The sequence below is a fragment of the Myxine glutinosa genome, chromosome 7 (assembly GCF_964187855.1).
Source record: "Myxine glutinosa chromosome 7, kmMyxGlut1.1, whole genome shotgun sequence".
Taxonomy (NCBI): Eukaryota; Metazoa; Chordata; class Myxini; order Myxiniformes; family Myxinidae; genus Myxine; species Myxine glutinosa.
The window spans coordinates 94,732,198-94,754,443 of record NC_136267.1 but is presented as its reverse complement, the minus strand read 5'-3'; positions in this window follow the sequence as shown (position 1 = coordinate 94,754,443).

The following is a 22,246-nucleotide window of genomic DNA, read 5'->3' as shown; positions in this document are numbered from 1 at the left end:
CGAGCGGTGCCCCGACATTGTACACCTGGAGCGGGGCCTTGCGCGCACGTGGGGGTCCCTTCTTACCGCGGCAGAGGTCGCAGGATCTCACCCAATTTTGAATGTCTCTGCCCGAATTCACCCAGTAGAACCTCTGCCGTAATTTGGACAAAGTCTTGGCCACGCCCAAATGTCCCATTGTCCTAGTCCCATGCACGTGCCCCATAACCACTTCCTTCAATTTGTTGGGTACAATTATCAACCAGGAAGCTACATCACCCATTGGTGTCACCCACTTTCTGAACAAATAGCCCTCTTTCAACCCCAACATCTGCCACTGTGCCCAATAGGCCTTTACCTGGGCTCCGTGTGGAGCAATCTCCTCCCAAGAGGGTCTTTTGTCCTCCTCTAGCCAATGAAAAAGGGGCCCCAAAACAGGATCCTCCCTTTGACTCTCTTGCCAATTCACATCGCCCAATTCCTGTGGGGGTTGTGGCAAAGTTCGCCTGGTCACTTTTGCTGCATATAGGCATGCATCAATTTGGCCCTGCCCAATTGGATCCTTGGCTTCTTGTCTATCACAAAATTTACACTGTGCCTCCCAACAGGGGCGCCGAGAGAGAGCGTCTGCATTGGCATGTGCTTTGCCAGGCCGATGTTGCACAGTGAAATTATACTGCTGCAGCCTCTCAAGCCACCTTGCAATTTGTCCCTCCGGCTCTTTGAACCGAAGGAGCCATTGCAAGGAGGCATGATCCACTCGGATCACAAACTCCCTCCCATAAAGGTAAGGGTGAAAGTGTCCAACTGCAGACAGCAAGGCCAATAGTTCTTTGCGGGTAACGCAATAATTTCGTTCGGGCCTCGAAAGTGCCCGACTGTAATACGCAATAGCCCTCTCGACTCCCTGTTGCATTTGTGACAACACAGCTCCCAACCCTTCCTGGCTCGCATCTGTGTCCAGGACATAATTGCCATCCTCTGTCGGGTATGCCAAAACTGGGGCCTCCACCAGACGTTGTTTTAAGTGACTGAATGCCTCGATGCAGCTCTCTGACCATACAAATTTGGCTCCTTTCTCTGTCAATTTGTGCAAAGGTCTTGCAATTTCCGCGAAATTTGCCACAAATCTCCTGTAGTAAGAGCAGAGGCCCAAAAATCCTCGGACCTCCCTTACATTTTTAGGGGCGGGCCACTCTTTTACAGATTTTACCTTTCCAGGGTCAGTGGCCACGCCGCTCTCACTGATCACGTGACCCAGGTAAGTCACTTCCCTCCTGAAAATTTCACACTTGCTCGGATTTAATTTCAACCCGGCACCCCTTAATCTCCCAAATACGTCTGACAAATTTTCGACAGCCTGTTCAAATGTGGGAGCGTGGACCAATACATCATCCAAATAGACGAGGCAAGTCTGCCACGGTAAGCCAATTAAAACACGTTCCATCAGACGCTCAAACGTGGCAGGGGCATTGCACAATCCAAAGGGCATGACGACAAACTGCCAGAGACCCTTTCCTGTGGTGAACGCCGTTTTCTCCCTCGCCTCTTTATCCATTTCCACCTGCCAATAACCACTCTTTAAATCCAACGTGGAGAACCATGTTGAGCCTGAAACGGCATCGAGGGTGTCATCGATCCTTGGCAGGGGATACGAGTCCTTGAGTGTCACATGATTGAGCTGGCGGTAGTCCACACAGAACCGAGTGGTCCCATCTTTCTTCTTCACCAGCACAATGGGTGACACCCAAGGACTCACCGAGGGCTCGATAAATCCGGCTCTTTCCATTTTGCTCACCTGTTCCTCTGCCTCCTCTTTCTTAGCGAAAGGGAGCCGCCTCGGCGGTTGGCGAACAGGCCGAGCCTCGCCAGTACTAATTTTGTGCCTGACGAGACTCGTGCGTCCTACATCCTCGGGGGAGAGAGAAAAAACACCCAAGTTCTTACCAACCAAATTGTGCAACGTCTCTACCTGCTCCGATGTTAGGCCCTCTTCAGAGCGTGTCATCATGTCCCGCACTCCCTCTGACCAATCACATTTCCCCAAATTTTGCCCTCCTTCCGGCTGTACTGGCAAGCATGTGGATCCACCTCCTCCGGTGACCTCTACTACACTACTGCATTTGGCTACGATGGCTCCGCCCCTTATAGTGCGGGGGCTGTCGGACAAGTTGAGCAGCCTGACTGCCAGCATAGGCCCACGGGTGTCTACGAGGGTGCGACCCACCATTAATTCCTCCGTCCCCTGCGAGGACCACGACTCCACTAGCCCCAGCTGGCCAATGGGTTGAGCACCTGCTGCTAACTCTGCCATCACGACTCTCTCGGACCTGGGAGGCACGGTCACAGTGCGCGGCACCTCCAGCCACGTCCCCTGCACCTCCTCGTCATCCCCCAGTCCCATTAACTGCAGCCTCTCGGTGCCCAACCACATATGACCATGCCCAAGGTCTAATTGGCAGTCATGTTCCACCAGGAAACTCAGTCCCAACAGACACTGATCGCACACCCCCGCCACCCACACAACCACGCTGACCTCCAGGCCACCCAACTCCATCCTCACCACTCCGCGTCCCAATATTGGTGCCGTTGCCCCCGTAGCCAGTTGAAGGCTGTGTCCTTCTACCCTATCAATTTTGTCCCAGCCTCCAACACTCTGGTCTAGCACACCCGGATTGATAATGGTGTCACTGGCTCCAGTGTCCACCACAGCCTCACAAAATTCTCCCTCAATTTTGCATCTAACCCTTAGATTACCTGTGCCAATTTGTCCGCAATTCACTACTTCCACCAAAGGAGGGCGCTTCTCCACACACTTGCCAGCCGAGCATGGCCCCGTATGCTCGGCTCGTTCTAGTTTCCCGCACACTCTACCGCTATTGGCCCAGGCGGAGGTGGTGGTCCTCTGTCTGGCACCTGTGGACCTACTGGGGGCCCCCTCCTTTCTGGACTGCGAAGCCTGTCAGGAGGTGGGGGCCCATATGGTTGCCGACAATTCCTCTGACTGTGCCCTCTTCTCCCACATCTAAAACAAGTCCCCAAGAACGGACCCCTCTGGTAGCCAGGCGGAGCCCCCCTTTCTCCCGGCCCAGCCCGATAAACATCAGGCCGTCCCCATGGCCAACCTGGACCACCCTGTCGTGACTCGCTCCCTGCAAATTGTCCCCCCATCAAATTTGTCAGCTGGCGGCTGATTCCCCTTAACATTCGCCCGATGTCATCCTCTGGCTTTTCCTGATCCCGCACCTCGGCCTGCCGTACCGTCACAGGTGCCCTCTCCGATGCACGGTTCGACCTTCTCAAAAAGGTCAGTCTCGCCGCGCATTCCGCTGCCCGGTGCACCGTGGGTGGGTCCTGTAACTCCACCAACGTCCGGACCTCAGGATCAGGGAGAGCCGCCATAAATTTTTATATCGCCAGCTTGTCCCACGCCTGTGCTGGTAGGTCCCTGTATGCTATCCTCACAGATTGGTATATATCCTGGGCCAGCTCCTGCAACGTCTCATTAGGCTTTTGCCTGCGATGCAGCAGCTGTGCCCTGACCAGGTCGCACCTTGCGCCTGTCCCGTACCTGTTATTCAAGGCCTTACAAATGGCCTTGCTGGTCAATATTCCCTCTGGGACTACGTTTAACACGTCGGCGGCTGACCCCCGCAGTGTCGCCACCAGATTCCCCATGCGCTCCCGCTCTCCCCAACCATTGAGCTGAGACACGCACTCAAATTGTGTCAGGAAAGCCTCGAGGCTCCCTGATCCGTCAAAATGTACGAGGGGGATTGTTTTTCCAGAGACTCTATTCCCCGATTCCTCCCTGTCCAAATCCAGTCCGGGGCCAAAACACCCCCCCAACTGGGTATTCCGTTTCGGAGCCTCTGGTGTCCAAATGTGGCTCGTGGTGAGGGTCTCCTGGGTCACCTTAATCTGGTCCTGAAGATGTTTAACCGACCTACTCACCTCTTCCTTCAGGCTCTCTTGAACCCGGCCAACCTCCTTCTTGATGGTATTGTCCCAGATCTCCAGTCGCTCCTGCATAAAATCACTCACCCTTTCATTATCCATTAGTGGCCCCCACAGGCCTTTCTCAATTAACCCTTGCTCCTGCTCTTTTATGCGGGTTTCCAACCCCCTCACCTCCTCGGCCAATTTGCCCCGCTGTCGGTTGAGCAGTCCCCATTCCTCACTCTGCTGTAGCATTCTGGCATCCACCCGGCCCCAATAGCCTTACAGGTCCCCATTTGCTTTATCAATTCGACCCTCCAACGCTCCCCCCCTCCGGACAGCCTGGGTCACGCCCTCCTCTATTTTTGACATTAATTCTGTCCGTATCGATTCACTTGCCACCCCTATGGCTTTTTCCATCTCCCCCCCCTCTAGTTTCTACTTTATCCTCCAATTCCCCCAGTCTGCCCGTAATTTGGTTTTGCACACTCCCTTCTATGCCATCAATTCGTTTCCCCAGCTGTTGTGCCATTTCCCCAATTTTTCCTTCCAATTCTTCATTCCTCTCTTTCATTTGTTCATTCATTCGTTCATTCACTTTTCCCTCCAATCCCTCAATTTTGCTGTCCATCCCTTCGATCTGTTCTTTCAAACCCTCCTTCAATCTATCCATTTGCCCCTCCATGTTTTTTGTTTGGGCATTAATTCTGTTCTCCAATTGCTCGTTCTGAGCATTCATTTCCCCTTTCAATCCATTAATTTGGTCACTCATATCCTTCAGTCCTTCCCTCCATTCCTTCCCCTGCGACTCCATTTTATTTTCCATCCCTTCAATTTTATTTTCCAACCCACTTTTCATTTCTCCCATATCATTACTCATTTTATTTTCCAACCCGTCAATTTTATCATTTAATTCCTGACTGGCTCGCTCACTCTGTGCGTTCATGTCTCCCATCTGCTTTCCCATTTTGTTTTCCAGCCCATCAATTTTAATACTCTGAGCATCCATTAATTCCTTTAAAAATTTCATTAAAGCCTGGTCGTCTCTAGGGGCCGTCCCACTTGTTCCCGGCTCCCCGGTGGGGGAGGGGCATAAGTTGGTGCTCGGGACGGGGGAGGTTCCAAGGCTCACCTCGACATCTAATTCCCCTATTTCCGGCTCACTCCCGACGCTGACGGAGGCCTCGCTGCGTACTTCCATCTCATCAATTTCCGACATCCGCTTTCCGGAAGATTGTTTCCCGCGCGCGTATTTATTTTAATAATTCCTGAAACAATTTAAATTTGACGAAGACGCGATATCGCGCTCCGTTTGCCCGATTGATTATTAAATTTCTCCGCCTCCCTATAAAAATTTTGCGTTCGAACGTCGGGCGCAATGTACGCCCGACCGTGTCGATGTCTCGCCGCGGACCAAAAAAATTTGTCCGACGGGTTCGAATCCTACACTCCTGACACCACTTGTTACGCAACCGTGATTAACACCACAGTTACGGATGGCCGATTGCGAGACTTTACACTCCCGAGGCGAAAACTCAATGGCGGATTCAAACTCAACACAAAGTTAAACGCGCGGAATGGCGGACACGGCGAAGCTCCCCCCCCCGCCGCCTTATCTATTAAAATCAAACACCCAGGAAACTGCGTTCAGATATATACAGAAAATAATACAAGGATTTATTAATGAAAAGTAAAGCCAGTGAAAAAGCCCGCGCCGGTAATACTAATAACTCTAATAAGCCTAAATTGGGATCCCACACACAACAGATATCAAACACGATACGAGGGAGGTTAATACGAAAATAACACGTCTCGTCATGTAAAGTGTAAACGCGGAGATCGGGCTTATCTGGCTCCTTTCGTCTTCAGTGTAACACGGCCCCGCGGCCCTCTCCGTCCGCCTCCAAGCGCCACCAGGCCTCGTCGGTTCAACGGCACACCCACGCCACGAGCTCCCTTGCTCCAAAGGTCCAACGCAGGGCTGCACAGAGCAAACGAACTCCACTTGACCAGGGACAGGAAGGACTCCTTTGAACTCCACTCGACTCGACTCTCTGCGGGAGTGCTGGCAGCCAAGTGCCAACTGTTCAGTGCCAACTGTTCAGTGCCAACTGCTGAGTGCTAACTGCCTGCTGTGTGCCAACTGTTCAACGAACTGCCTCCAAAATGGCGTCCGACCGTCGCTAATATCTCTGGCCGATGACGTCACATTGGCGCACTCCTCAGCCAATAATAGCCTCCCAACTCGCCGGCTCGCCCAGGTCACGCCCTCTGCGGCATCCCACTCCTGACATCTCCCGTCCCCAACCCCGCGGTCCTTGTGTTATAACACGTGCCAGGTGAGGTTTGTAGGCCTTGGAGGTGTAAACGGTGGCGGCCAATTGTGGCGGTGGTTTTGGCCTGGTTTCCTGTCCGTTTGTTCCTAAGTCATTGTCAGGGAAAGGAATTATTTAATGTTGCGCTAAGGACCTAACTAATGTTTATGTGGTTTGCAGTGCCATAATGGACAAAGGTTTGACTACTAGGTGAAACTCACAGGGGCGTTACCTTTAATCCCTCACTATTTAACACTCGAACCTCCAGGTAGATCCACAATCATACAGCTTCCCCCGACAAACGCCTAAACATCAAGAACTTATTACATGTAGAGTCCCTGTCACGACAGCCGAATACCTACCTATTCAGATCTACCTAGCTCTAGATGTTGCTCTACCAAATTCATAACAATATATATATATATACATTGTTGCGGATCCCGGGTTCGTCGACGTACAAAAGGGGGTTTATGCCCCCTTCCCCCACGAACTCCGGTTCATCTCGATGCGAACAAGCATTTCATCTCGATGCGAACACCAACCTTGCACATATTCCATCACTTCCTCCCGTAATTCATTCCCTGTCTCTCCTTGTGTCTTTTTAATTTCAATTATTCCTCCTTCTACCTCCTCCAGCTTCTGTTACACAGCCCTTATTTCCCGGTGCGCCCCTACTATTTCCTGCTCCAACGCTACCTGCGTCGTCTCAATGTGCTTTTTTATCTCCCTTTCTCTGGCTCCCATTGTTTCTATCACGTCATCCACCCTTTTCATCAATTCTTCATGTACCGTCCTACACTCCTTCTTTGTCACTCCCACTTCCTGCTTTAATTCTTTTGCGCCGCCTTCAACACCCCGATTACATCACCATTTCTCTCCACCTGTTCCCTTAACTCCTGTTGTCCCACCGTCAGTTTCTCTACTTCCCGCGTCAGTCCTTCCATACCCCCTTGTAGTTTAGCAGTACTCCGTTTTAACTCCCTCTCCACGCGTTCCTCGCACCGCCTCACCTCGTCACATACCACTGCCATCTCTTCACTCAGCTTACACCCGATCTCCTCTCCCATCTCTTTCATGTCACACCTTGATTCTTCCCTCATGGTGTCCATCCGATCACCCATTTTACCCATGTATGCCCTGAGTTGCGCCATAAATGGGCCCATATCCATCGGCACCGTGGGCTCAACCCGTCCGGCCGGCCCCGGGTGCAAATCGACGCCATTTGCACCTCTTCCTGCTGCACCCTCATTAACTCCTTCATCCAAGTGTTCATGCTGGTCCTGGGTCATGAATTCATCTCCATCGTTTACACTTTCTATACCCACCGGTACCTGGTCGTCTTGGCCCGCCATCGACCAAATTCAATTTAAAAAAAAATTGTTTTAAACTAAATTTTAATCACGCTCGTAATTTCGAGACACGTGAAACGAACCCCAGGCCCGAATCTCGCTCCTGACACCAATTTTGTTGCAGATCCCGGGTTCGTCGACGTACAAAGGGGGGTTTATGCCCCGTTCCCCCACAAACTCTGGTTCCACTGAGGCCGCCGATCACGACTAAACTAGTGCTTGACGGATTGCTAGGCAACTCCAGCCGCTGAGCCTGCAGCTGCGAGTGGAAGGGGATAGCGGTCACAACCCGAATACCTTCGGACACACGCAGCCATGAGGACGGGGACTGAACCCCGCACAAGTCACACTTATTTCTGACGCCCGAGTGGATGTGCATCGCATGACCCTTGCCATTACACTAAGCGTACTACGGACCCGATTGAGCGGTATTAATTTGTGCGATGCTGGGTCAATGAATGGAAAATGACAACGACGGTCAGGTTGGAAGTACCAAACACAGTATTTAATTACAAGTATGTACAGAACAGAGACAAAGCAGATAATCTTAGCAGCCATACCTATACACCCAGACAAGGGCCCTCATTCGTTCCGGGAAGGGGGAGAGGGTAATGCGCGGGGAAACGTGGCCGCTACTTGCAGCTCGCGCGAATGGGCTCGGTTGTGCAGTTCGCCCGAATGGGCTTGGTCGTGCAGCGCGCCCGGATGGGCTCAGTCGTGCAGCGCACCCAGATGGGCTCAGTCGTGCAGCTCGCCCGGATGGGCTCGGTTGTGCAGCGAACGTGCGAGGATTGGCTCGGTGGACGAAAACACCAGGAATCGCTCCAATCCAAGGCGCCAACAGCCGGAGGTGATTGCGGCAGGGACGACGTGATGATGACGAACCAGGAGCAGGAACCAGAGAGAGCAGGAGCCGAGAGAGAGAGAATGTGTTCTGGGCCAGTTTTTTTTTTTATAACACCCGAACCACTTTACTTCCTGAATGCTGCATCGGTCTCAATTGGTGGCCGGGGGTCACGTGACGTGACAGCCCCTCATTGGCCACCCTCGGTAACTCGCCCCTGCCTTCCCTTTAGCTCCAGAAACTCCCCCTTGCTCACTGCTCCTCCTCCCAGGAATGTCTCGTTCCTCCTTCGGGGAAGGTTTTATTCCTCGTTTGGGCCTGCAGGGCCTAGGCTATTCCCATGACGAGGCAATTTAGGCTTCAACGAGGCCTACAGTCATCCTGCCTGACTCAACGCATTATTTGTTTTCTTTCTAAACACTGGAAAGGGCCTATGCTTTACATTTAATAAGAAATAACTAACGATAGGTGGCTACATGTTGTGGTGTAACTAACTATAGGGGGGTTGCCTTTATTTGCAAAACCGCAACAATATATATTGTTGTGGTTTGAGACCAAAGGCAACCCCCCTTTAGTTAGTTGCACCACAACATGTAGCCTCGCTTAGTTCAGTTATTTCTTATTAAATGTGAAGTATAGTCTCCTTCCCAGTGTTAGTATGCATTGAAGCAGGTAAGTAAGGGCAGGCCTCATTGGGCCTGGAATGCCATGTGCTGGGCCTAGAACAAGTCGAGGAGGCCCGAGGGAGGAGCTAAAGGGGAGTGGCCAACAACAGCAGCCAATGGGAGCTAAAGGGGAGTGGCCAACAACGGCAGCCAATGGGAGCTAAAGGGGAGTGGCCAGCAACGGCGGCCAAGGGAGGTCCTTGGAACATTCTGGTGGGACTTCGGGGGGGGGGGGGCGCTATAAAACCCGGCCCCGGACCCCCGAACTCGCTCTCTGCCCCCGAACTCAAGAAGTTCTCAGCACTTTCTGACCCGAACTAAAGAAGCTCTCAGCGCTCTCTCTCTCTGTGGTCGAAGCTCTGCCGAGATCTCAGCGTTCTGCCCCTGCTCTCTGCTGCCCTGGTATAAACGCTCTCGCAGAACGATCTCTCCTGTGGCCCTATACTCTAACGATCTCTCCTGCCTGGACGCCCTGCACGTGCGCTTTTGCCTCGCCGACTTCGGGACACGCTGTGGAGATTCCTGTGCGTGCACGACTGGAGGCCGACCTCCTTGCCACGAACATCCTCGAGGGACACGCCCAACGAGCCGTCCGGGGCGAGCAGCACCAAGCGGCCGCACTTTCAGCGCGTCCTCTTCTTCCTTCCTTTCCCCGCGTGAAGTCAGAGGGCCCTTGTCTGGGAGGGTTAAGTTAAAAACGATTAAGTTTCTACCATGTGTCTCTTTTCTCTGGCCATTGTACAAATTGTAATAAACCTGTGTTTTGCTTCCACTTGGGCGTTGACGTCTTTTCCCAATTGGCCTCGCATTGCACGAGATAAAACCACTCGATCGGGTTCCTAATAATAACAAGCGTTACGCCGAGGTCCCCCGTCGGGGAAGTGATGTGAGTTGACAAAGTGGCAGACGCAGAAAACATGCTATGATATGATATTTCGCTCACAAGGTTCAGACATACATGGAGGCGGCCATCTTGGATTTTGACGTGGCGACCCAATTTTCAATAGCGTTCTTCCTTATGCCTAGATACACCCACACACCAGATTAGAAGTTGGTACTTCGCTTATTTTTCAAGATATTCCACTCACAAGGTTCAGACATACATGGCGGCGGCCATCTTGGATTTTGACGTGACGACCCAATTTTCAATAGCGTTCTTCCTTGTGCCTAGATACACCGAAACACCAGATTAGAAGTTGGTACTTCGCTTATTTTTTAAAGATATTTCGCTCACAATGGTCAGACATATATATGGTGGTGGCCATCTTGGATTTTGACGTGGCGACCCAATTTACAAGAGCGTTCTTCCTTATGCCGCGATACACCCACACACCAAATTAGAAGTTGGTACTTCGCTTATTTTTCAAGATATTCATCTCACAATGTTCAGACATACATGGCGGCGGCCATCTTGGATTTTGACGTGGAGCCCCAATTTTAAACAGCGTTCTTCCTTGTGCCGAGATACACCCACACACCAGATTAGAAGTTGGTACTTCGCTTATTTTTCAAGATATTCATCTCACAAGGTTCAGACATACATGGCGGCGGCCATCTTGGATTTTGACGTGGCGACTCAATTTTAAACAGCGTTCTTCCTTGTGCCGAGATACACCCACACACCCGATTAGAAGTTGGTACTTCGCTTATTTTTCGAGATATTTCGCTCACAAGGTTCAGACATGTATATGGTGGCGGCCATCTTGGATTTTGACGTGGCGACCCAATTTTCAATAGCTTTCTTCCTTATGCCGAGATACACCCACACACCAAATTAGAAGTTGGTACTTCGCTTATTTTTCAAGATATTTAGCTCACAAGGTTCAGACATACATGGCATCAGACATACATGGCGGCGGCCATCTTGGATTTTGACGTGGGTTGCACCCACACACCAAATTCGAATGCGGTCCTTCGCTTACGCACGCATGCACGCACGCATGCACGCACGCCCGCACGCACACACGCCCGCCCGCACACACGCACGGACGGACGGACACACGGACGGAGGGGAAAACCATAGTCCCCCTTTCGCTCCGCTGTGCGACGGTGGACAACTAATGGCATGAGTCACGTGACACACAAACCGCTCGGGCGTATCAACCCAGCGTGACTCGTGCGAGGTTCAGCCTCCGTCCTGGTGGCGGTGTGTGTATCGAAGTTACTCGGGTATTTGACCAGAAACCCTTCCGCACGCTCGCTGCGGGGTTGGCGGCTGGAATTGCTTAGCAATCCGCCCCCCCCCCCCCCCCACGAGTGTAAAGTGGGTAGCGGCCTCGTGGACTCGAAGCTCGAGGGGGAGAAGGGTTTAACCCCCTTTAGTACGTCGACGGGCTCGAGATCAGCAAATATATATATATATATATATATATATATATACTGAAACGCAAAAGAAACTTACCACTTGTTTGAAATGTAATAAAATTGTAACAGTTCAAAATAAAACAAACCAACAATTGCTAATTGAAACATTGGCATTTTATTGATGACATGTCAAGTTTTTGACCAAGATACACCATCTCATCAGTTTGTTCTGCAGTACAGAACAGCACAGGGTGCAATGTCAGTCCCCTTTCAATAGCGTGTGTGGCCACCATTGTTTTGGATACAGGCAGTGCATCGTCGGCGTATACTGCCTACCAGTCTTTGGATGGATTGCTGCTGGATTCTGTCCCACTCAGTCCTCAATGTCTGAAGCAGCTCTGCCCGTGTCCTGGCCCTGCCAACTACGCGTCTCCCAAGCTCATCCCACAGGTGCTCTATGGGATTCAGGTCAGGGGAGAGCGCAGGCCACTGCATGGTGTTGATGTTCTCGCCTTGGAGAAATGCAGTGGTAAAGCGAGCAGCATGGGGACGAGCGTTGTCATGCTGAAAGGTTCTCAGTTCTGGGTGGTCTAGCAGGAATGGCAGCAGATGAGGTCGCAGGATGTTATCCACATACCGCTGGGCGTTAAGATTCCCATCCACAACCACCAGTGGCGTCCTGTACCGGCCTGATATGGCGGCCCACACCATCACACTTGGGCCACCCCACCTGTTGGCTTGACGCACGCAACAATCGGCATATCGCTCGCCAGTTCTTCTCCAGACACGCTCACGCCCATCAGGACTGTCCACACAGAACCTTGACTCATCGCTGAAAGCGACCTCGTTCCACTGCACCAAGGTCCACCGCTGATGCTGCTGGCACCATCTCTGTCGGTTGCGGCGATGGGCAGCCGTCATCACGGGGCCTCTGTATGGTCTTCTGGCAGTCAGACCATAGTCATGCAGTCGTCTTCGTGCAGTATCATTGGAGATCCGTGGGTTTGCACGCCCCGGAGTTTCTGCCGCAGTGCGGGATGCTGGACGGAATCGATCCCGCAGGTGACTTCGGACCATCTGGCTGTCCTGCCTTGCAGTGGTGACTCTTGGCCTCCCTGATTGAGGTCTGTCATCTGCAGAGTTGTGGAGGGTGTCTCTGTCCACCAGGGCCAATATCGTCTGGTGTGAACAGCCAAGGCGACGTGCCACCTCACGGTAGCTCAGTCCGCCTTGCAGCATGCCCAGGGCACGCTGCCGTTGATCCCTTGACAATCGTGGCATGTTGATTGAAATGCCCATTTTGCACTGGCCTTTTTAAAGCCAATATCAAGACATCACGTGCAGCTCATTAAAATCATCCCGTACCCCTTGGCTAATCACTGACAGTCAAAACGGCTGTTCAACAGCTGTGCTATGAAGTGACCATTGAAGGTTCAAGTGACCATCCGTGACCGTTTTGTCTGACAGTGAGGACACGATTGTCCACAAATAAGTTCACACATTTACTACACGCAGTGTTATTGTTGATATTTAAAGGTTTCAAAGGTGGTAAGTTTCTTTTGCGTTTCAGTATATATATATATATATACACGTACATACGTACATACATACATACATACATTCACACACACACAGTCGGTGCCCATTATTCGCGGTTCCGCTGTTCACTGTTGATAAAATGCGACTTGTTTCTCTATTCACGGAAAAGTGTCCCGCTAATTTGCAGTTTTTCGGGGGCGCAAATTTTTTTTTTTCACGAGCCGCTGGCTTGACACATTTATAAACGTATCCTTTACCAGCCATGCATAAAGCGGCTGCACATACGTAAAAAATATCTTTGAGTCGCTAGCATGACCTGCTTCCACATTCGCTGCAATGTGCTCAGCATTTTCATGGATTTCGCGGGATATCCCATCATTCACAATGTGCACTTCTGGTATGCACCTACATCTGCCGTGTGTATGTCCATAGGGTATTTTATTTAAAAAAAAAAAAAACGTTTTTTTTTTAATTAAAAATTTTTTTTTTTTTTTTTCCAAAGGTTCAATCTAAATCTTCAGATTCAATTGTTTATAAAATGTAATATCACGTACAGTCACGTGAAAAAGTAAGTACACCCCATGTAAAGTTTTGACTTTTTCAACATATTTCAACATACAGCTATTTGATCTTCATTTCAACAATATTGATAGATAAAGGTGATGTAATATAACAAATATCATGAAACATTTATATTTTGTAGTCCATTGTATAATTTAAATAAACATAAATGCAAATTTCGCATGTGGAAAAAGTAAGTACACCCCTACATTTATCACTACTTCAAATACCTAAAATTAGAATCAGGTGCACCAGCTCAGGTGCAAATGATTAGAACATCGTTAGAGAGGATCTTGGAGGAACCTGTCTTATTTAAACCTCAGACATTTAGTTTGGTTTGCTCTTTGTTGTTGAAGTGTGCAGCGTCACCATGCCTAGATCAAAAGAGCTCTCTGAGGCCTTCAGAAAGAAGGTTATAGATGCCTACGAGTCTGGGAAGGGATTTTAAAAGATCTCCAAACAATTTGAAATCAATCATTCGACTGTCCGGAAGATGATCGACAAGTGGAGAAGATTCCAAACAACTGCCAACTTGTTCAGGCCAGGCCGCCCCAGCAAGTTCAGTCCGAGAGCAGACCGCAAGATGCTGAAAGAAGTCTCGAAGAACCTCAGAATGTCATCACGGGACCTACAGGTAGCTCTTGCCACTGTTGATATCAAAGTGCACGAGTCTACCATTAGAAAGAGGCTGCACAAATTTGATCGACATGGGAGGTGTGCCAGGAGGAAACCTTTGCTGTCCAGAAAGAACATCAGGGCAAGACTAAAGTTTGCCAATGAACACCAAGGCAAAGACCAGCACTTCTGGAACAATGTGCTCTGGACAGATGAGTCATAGGTAGAGCTATTTGGCCACAGTACCAGAAGACATGTTTGGCGAAAACCAAAGACAGCATTTGACCACAAGAACCTGATACCAACTGTAAAGCATGGTAGTGGAAATATTATGGTTTGGGGCAGCTTTGCTGCATCAGGGCCTAGGCAGCTCACCATCATAGAATCCACGATGAATTCTTCATTGAACCAGAGGGTGCTTGAGGATAATGTGAGGCCATCTGTCAGAGAGTTGAAGCTCTACCGAAGGTGGACCTTGCAACATGACAATGACCCTAAACATACCAGTAAATCCACCAAGGAATGGCTGAAAAGAAAGAAATGGAGGGTTCTGGAATGGCCAAGTCAAAGCCCGGATCTAAATCCCATCGGGATGTTGTGGGGGGATTTGAATCGAGCTGTGCATGCAAAAAAAACCCTCAAACATCGCACAGCTGAAAGAATTCTGCGTGGAGGAGTGGGAAAAAATTTCTCCCAGTCGATGTCAGAGACTGTTGGACAGTTATAAGAAACGCCTACTTGAAGTTGTTTCTGCCAAAGGGGGCAATACCACCTATTAGAGCCAAGGGTGTACTTACTTTTTCCACATGCGAAATTTGCATTTATGTTTATTTAAATTATACAATGGACTACAAAATGTAAATGTTTCCTGATATTTGTTATACTAGGACGTGCCCGTACGTGGGTGCCCGTTCCTTGCCAAAAAAAAAATAAAAAATGTCTTCGCCCATGCATGCATGGGCGTGCCCATGGGCCCATGGGCGTGCCCGTAAGTGCGTGATGTGACAGTACAATGAATGTATCGTCCCGACGCCGCAGCTCGGATGGCGCTGCAGTTAATCGGGCCTGTATCGGCAGAGTTATTATAAACGTGTACTACAATTGATCGTACCTTACAGCGTCTGCTCGCCACGTTCAGCATCAGTACGTCGTCACTATGACTATCCGTAAGTCCGGAAGTGACGTCCTCATTTGACTGTCCGGAAGGTCGCATATCGCAGTTACGATGAATCGCAAATTAGTTTTAATTAGTTTTAAAACATAGTTTAACGCCAACATAGCGCCAACATAGTTTGCCAACGTGAAATAAATGAATACGCTCTCAAATGTGCCGTCCGAGGCAGAGTCTGTTCGCCACGTTCGGCACACGTGATAGCTCGCTGCTCTCTGATTGGTTGAATCGTTTTTTGGACATAGCTCGGTAACTACTTCTCCGATTAATATGAAACCTTGAAAAGGCACATCCTCAGGTCCCCAGCAATATACCTGGCAAGTTTCAAGTATATCGGACCCGTGGTTGTCGAGAAACAGCGGTCACAGACACACAGACACACACACATACACACACACACACAGAGATTACTGGAATTATAGATACTAGGACGTGCCCGTACGTGGGTGCCCGTTCCTTGCCAAAAAAAAAAAAAAAAGTCTTCGCCCATGCATGCATGGGCGTGCCCATGGGCCCATGGGCGTGCCCGTAAGTGCGTGATGTGACCGTACAATGAATGTATCGTCCCGACGCCGCAGCTCGGATGGCGCTGCAGTTAATCGGGCCTGTATCGGCAGAGTTATTATAAACGTGTACTACAATCGATCGTACCTTACAACAATCAACACAGATTGCAACGTCAAATAAATGAATACGCTCTCAAATGTGCCGTCCGAGGCAGCGTCTGCTCGCCACGTTCAGCATCAGTACGTCGTCACTATGACTATCCGTAAGTCCGGAAGTGACGTCCTCATTTGACTGTCCGGAAGGTCGCATATCGCAGTTACGATGAATCGCAAATTAGTTTTAATTAGTTTTAAAACATAGTTTAACGCCAACATAGCGCCAACATAGTTTGCCAACGTGAAATAAATGAATACGCTCTCAAATGTGCCGTCCGAGGCAGAGTCTGTTCGCCACGTTCGGCACACATGATAGCTCGCTGCTCTCTGATTGGTTGAATCGTTTTTTGGACATAGCTCGGTAACTACTTCTCCGATTAATATGAAACCTTGAAAAGGCACATCCTCAGGTCCCCAGCAATATATCTGGCAAGTTTCAAGTATATCGGACCCGTGGTTGTCGAGAAACAGCAGTCACAGACACACAGACACACACACACACATACACACACACATACACACAGAGATTACTGGAATTATATATATATATATATATATATATATATATATATATATATATATATATATTATATCACCTTTATCTATCAATATTGTTGAAATGAAGATCAAATAGCTGCTGTATGTTGAAATATGTTGAAAAAGTCAAAACTTTACATGGGGTGTACTTACTTTTTCACGTGACTGTATATTAAACACATTTGGGCAAAATATGTTTGTATTATGATTGGTGTAAATCATGACAACACAGCAACTCAGGCACAATCATTATCCTCAGCTCAAACAAGACCACTCCAACGTAGCGACGGAAAATATATATTCTATATATTTAACCATGTGGGAAAATGTTAACCACCACCGAAAGGTAATAGAGTCCCTTTAGAGTTAGACTTGGCCATGCCCAATGGGGAGCGGAACTGACGGAGGCTGTACCAAAGAGGGTGGTCTTGACCTGAGGAATGTGTTCCCTTCCCTTGCTTTAAGGCCGCTGCCACTTTTGCCTTGCCTTTACCACAGTTTGGCGGTGACTTCGATTGTGTGAAATTCTGATTAAAATTCCACCAAAGTTTCAATTTTGCAACACTACAGCAAATTAATTCCAGTTGGAGTAACCCCGAGTGAATTTGTGTGTCTGAGTTCACCGGGCAACATATACAGTGCGTATCAAAAAAAGGTAATCCGAATTCAAGGGGTTAATATGCAAAGGCTATTTATTTTGACAATTTACATGTTGTTTACTAATTAAGAGGAGATCCTCAGCTTTCCATTGATACCTTCTATGCATCATTGCTGTCACACATGACCGAGTACATGTTCTTTGAAAATGACAAGTTCAAATCGCATTTTTACAAGTTTGGCTCATCGATGCAAGTCAGGATAATTGGTGCAAAATGAACGTCAGATGTGAACTTTTCTCAGGAATGATTGGCCTTTATGCACCCACACCTTCAACATGTCCACATCCCCTTTCAACACAAAGCTCACAGCGGCGGAGCATGCCCTTAACTGCTCGTCTCACCATAGCTGGGTCATTGCGCAAAGCATCCACTTCATGTCGAATACGGCCCTGCAATTCGTCAAGATCATGGGGAGGAGTTACGAACACCTTGTTCTTTAAATGTCCCCAAAGGAAATAATCACATGGTGTGAGGTCAGGTGATCTTGGCGGCCATTCCACTGCATGGTTGAGGGCGATGACTCGATCTCCAAAGAGTTCCCTCAGTCGATCTCAGACAGCGATAAGACGATGTGCTGGGGCACCGTCTTGGGCCCACCAGAGATATCTGAAGACACCACGAACCTGTCGCTGAAAGTTCTCCTCCAGCTGCGGTAAAACTTCATCATTAATCTTCTGCAGATACCTGTTACCATTGACATTCCTTTGAAAGAAAAATGGTCCGATCACCTGACCACATCCACAAAGTCCCAACCAAACAGTTCACTTTTGTCGATTCATGTTGGTGTAAAAATTAAATTCCGGGGGTTGTCCTGTCGGTGCAAATTCAAGAACATTATGGGCATTGACCTTGCCGTCCATGGCGAAAGCAGCTTCGTCGCCGATAACGAGATACTGCAGGAATTTGACATCTGCTTCGCAACGTGCTATCAACCATCTGGCAAGCACCAGCCTACTGGCAAAATCCCCTGGCGTAAGTTGATGCCGGATGTGAATCCAATATGGATGTTGGTGGAGGTCCAGTCTTGTGATTCGGTTGAATGTTGCCAAAGGCAATCCCGTCCCATTTCGTCTTGCGCTGGTATCCCTAGGATGCTCAAAAACTTTCTGCCTTACTGCTGCAATGTTCATTTCCGATCGCCCAGTGCGCCTCCTACCAGAATTCTCCTTGTTGCGGTTGGGGCTAGTGCCATGCACTTGATATTTTCTAACATTTGCCCAGATGGTTTTGGCTGCTGGAGGCTCCCGTTCTGGGAAACGTTCCCTGAATGCATCACAAGTTCGCTGCAAACTTCCAGTTTGGTGAAAGGTTGTAACCAAAAAGGTCCGCTGTTCAGTCGTAAGTTGAACCATCTTTTCAATTACTCAGACTGTCTCTAAACCCATACACTGTAGGCCCATCTTAAATACCCATCTTAAACAAAGGATGATTCAACCGACGATTACCAGACCAGCTTAACAATTTTACATAATCAACTTGGCAGTGGACAAGTAATGCGTCCATTTAAAACTGTCTTGCACCGATTAGCCAAACTTGTAAAAATGCGATTTGAACTTGTCATTTTCAAAGAACATGTACTCGGTCATGTGTGACAGCAATAATGCATGAAAGGCATCAATGGAAAGCTGAGGATATCCTCATAATTGGTAAACCACATGTAAATTGTCAAACTAAATAACTTTTGCATATTAACCCCTTGAATTCGGATTACCTTTTTTTTGATAGGCACTCTATATTTAATATATATATATATATATATATATCTGGAATTTGTTTGAGATGCCAGCAATAACTTGCCTAATCTTTATGAAAGACACCATGGGATCTTGAACATCCACCTACTCATGCCGGCAGACTGGACACGCAGTTTAGCGCCCATCCGAGGGCGGCACACATATTGCTGCATGCAAATCCCCGGGATGACAGTTTCTAGCTGGGTCCAGATTCCCACCCAGGCGAGACAGCTCAGAGGTGAGCGTGCATACCTATAAGCTATCCTACAAGCCAAAACCTGGCTATCTACCATATAAAACAGGTTTAGTTTGTGTGTTTGTACAGATGTCTGTCCCCCTTCATAAGTGTAGGTTTTAAAGGCCAATCTTTTAAAACAAATGTGTGTTCGCTACGGTCTATTTTGAGGATAAAACAAACTCGAAAAACATTTTCCATAAAAGAGTAATTATGTCTCTTCTATTGGAATTATAGATGGTGGCTTTCAAACCAAGCCTCAAGGGTGGTGTACAGAAACATTCTTTTAAAAAGCAATAAATACAATGCTCAGGGAGGTGAAATTCGCTGCACGTGATGTGCAATGCACGCATAGTAAAACGAGTGTTCATTCTACCCCTGTATGAGGTCAAATAAATAAAAATGATATAAGCAAACCTGACACTAGGCCGAGGCTTCAGACTTTGTCACGCTCACGAGGCTGCACCGTAGAATAAACTGTTCCAACTCGTCATTTTTGACGGGTTTTTATACTAGTATTATATCCATCTTTTCTTCACTTCACCCCCTATAAAACTTATGTTTCCTTCCCAAACCTAAGGATGATGACTTCAACTCTGTATGGGAATGATGTTGCCTGGGAATTGGAACAACATAACATAAATACTAACACAAAATGAAGTGGAAAATGGCAGTTTGTTCACCACTCCATTCACCGACGTTCAAGTTAATGAAGAATAGAGGATAAATCGTAACTTTGCTGAAGTTGCTAGTAACCAATATTGTAACTTTACTAGTAACCAATATAGAATGGTATATAACCGCTAACAGTTCCAATTTTATGGGATAGCCCATGGCTGCCTCCGAGTGGTGAAAATGGCAGTCTAGTTGGGCTCACACATGTATTTAACCGTCGGATGCATGACTCGGGTCCCAATGGAGGTAATTGTTGTTGTCTTAGATGTGGTTGTTGTTGTTGTTTTTGTGCTCCTTCCGTGTACTTTTATATTTTTTTATATTGCTTCGAGAAGCATTACTTCATATAATTTTGTGTGTTCTTCCCGTGTCCTTGTAAAGCGTTCCTGCCATCGTAGAATAATAAATGTTACTGTTGGAACCGCAGCATTAGAGCTCGAGCTCCCGCTTCTTCTTCCTCAATTTCAGAAACACGGGCTTTTAAAACAGGCAGGTTTGTGATTGAACAAACGAAGTTTTGGTCCAAGTAAGTGGATTATTATTATTATTATTATTATTCCAGTGGTACCATTTGTTCGGTCGATGCCGAGCGAAGCGAAGTCGAGGCCTTTTATTCCTGCGATAGTGAAACACTGCAACCCATGCCTGCAGAAAACGGTTTTTTCGAACGCCAGCCGCATTTTCAAACCAACTATCATGTAACTTTGTATGAAGCTATATTTTACCATTGCACACATTTCTTATTTCGTTAACTTGGTTGTGGGATGGCTTTGAAGACCATAAAATACAGGTTGATGAGTCTTTCCTTCGTGTTGGGAAAGGAGGTGCACAGAGCGTATTGCACAAGTGTAAGCACATCTACACTTACCTCTAGAGATGGTTCGACCCCAAATTTTCTGAGACCACACCGAAAAACCTGGGGAAAGCCAGGAATCCTGAATCGATTTCCTGCAATTTTCCAGGAATTCCCAGGAAACTACTTACCAAGAAGAAACAGTAGCTTGGGCTCTATTTGTTTGACAGCTTTTCTCAGCTCAAGGTCGAGAGAATGAGGCTTGCACCATCTCTAATCTCCATCATACGCGGCGTATCGGAGGTGTGGCACCATTGCTGCAGATGCGGCACAATTGCTGCAGGTGTGGCACAATTGCTGCAGATGTGGCACAATTGCTGCAGATGTGGCACAATTGCTGCAGGTGTGGCACATTTGCTGCAGGTATGGCACAATTGCTGCAAGTGTGGCACAATTGCTGCAGGTCTGGCACAATTGCTGCAGGTGTGGCACAATTGCTGCAGGTGTGGCACAATGACAACAAAGAAGATAACGAGAACTAAAATATTATCCTGAACTTTGTGTTGACCGGAACTTTCAGTGGAGTCCTTTTTCATCTCATTGGCACAAGGACCTCGGCTGACAGTCCACAACATGGATGTCCTGGTATTATTATACGACAGCAGAAACCTTTTACAATAAAGCATTACAGAAGGAGGAACTGGGTTCCTTTTATATATATACAGTGCATTCAGAAAGTATTCAGACCCCTTCACTTTTTCACATTTTGTTATGTTGCAGCCTTATGCTGAAATCGTTTAAATTCATTTTTCCCCTCATCAATCTACACTCAATACCCCATAATGACAAAGAGAAAACAGGATTTTAGAAAGTTTTGCAAATTTATTAAAAAGAAAAAACTGAAATATCACATTGACATAAGTATTCATACCCATTGCTATGACACTTGAAATTTAGCTCAGGTGCCTCCCATTTCTCTTGATCATCTTTGAGATGTTTCTACACCTTGAATGGAGTCCACCTGTGGTAAATTCAATTGATTGGACAAGTTTTGGAAAGGCACACACCTGTCTATATAATGTCTCACAGCTGACAATGCATATCAGAGCAAAAACCAAGCCATGAGGTTGAAGGAACTGCCTGCAGAGCTCAGAGACAGGATTGTGTCGAGGCACAGATCTGCGGAAGCCTACAAAAAAATTTCTGCTGCATTGAAGGTTCCCAAGAGCACAGTGGCATCCATAATTCTTAAATGGAAGAAGTTTGGAACAACCAGGACTCTTCCGAGAGCTGGCCGCCCGGCCAAACTGGGCAATCGGGGGAGAAGCGCCTTGGTAATAGAAGTGACCAAAAACCCGATGGTCACTCTGGCTGAGCTCCAGAGATCCTGTGTGGAGATGGGATAAACTTCCAGAAGGAGAAACATCACTGCAACACTCCACCATTCTGGGCTTTATGGCAGAGTGGCCAGACGGAAGCCAAACAGTTCAATCTTGGTATCATCAGACCACAGAATCTTGTTTCTCACAGTCTGAAAGTCATTTAGGTGCTTTTTTGCAAACTCCAAGCAGGCTTTCATGTGTCTTTCACTAAGGAGAGGCTTCCGTCTGGCCACTCTGCCATAAAGCCCAGGTCGGTGGAGTGTTGCAGTGATGGATGTCCTTCTGGAAG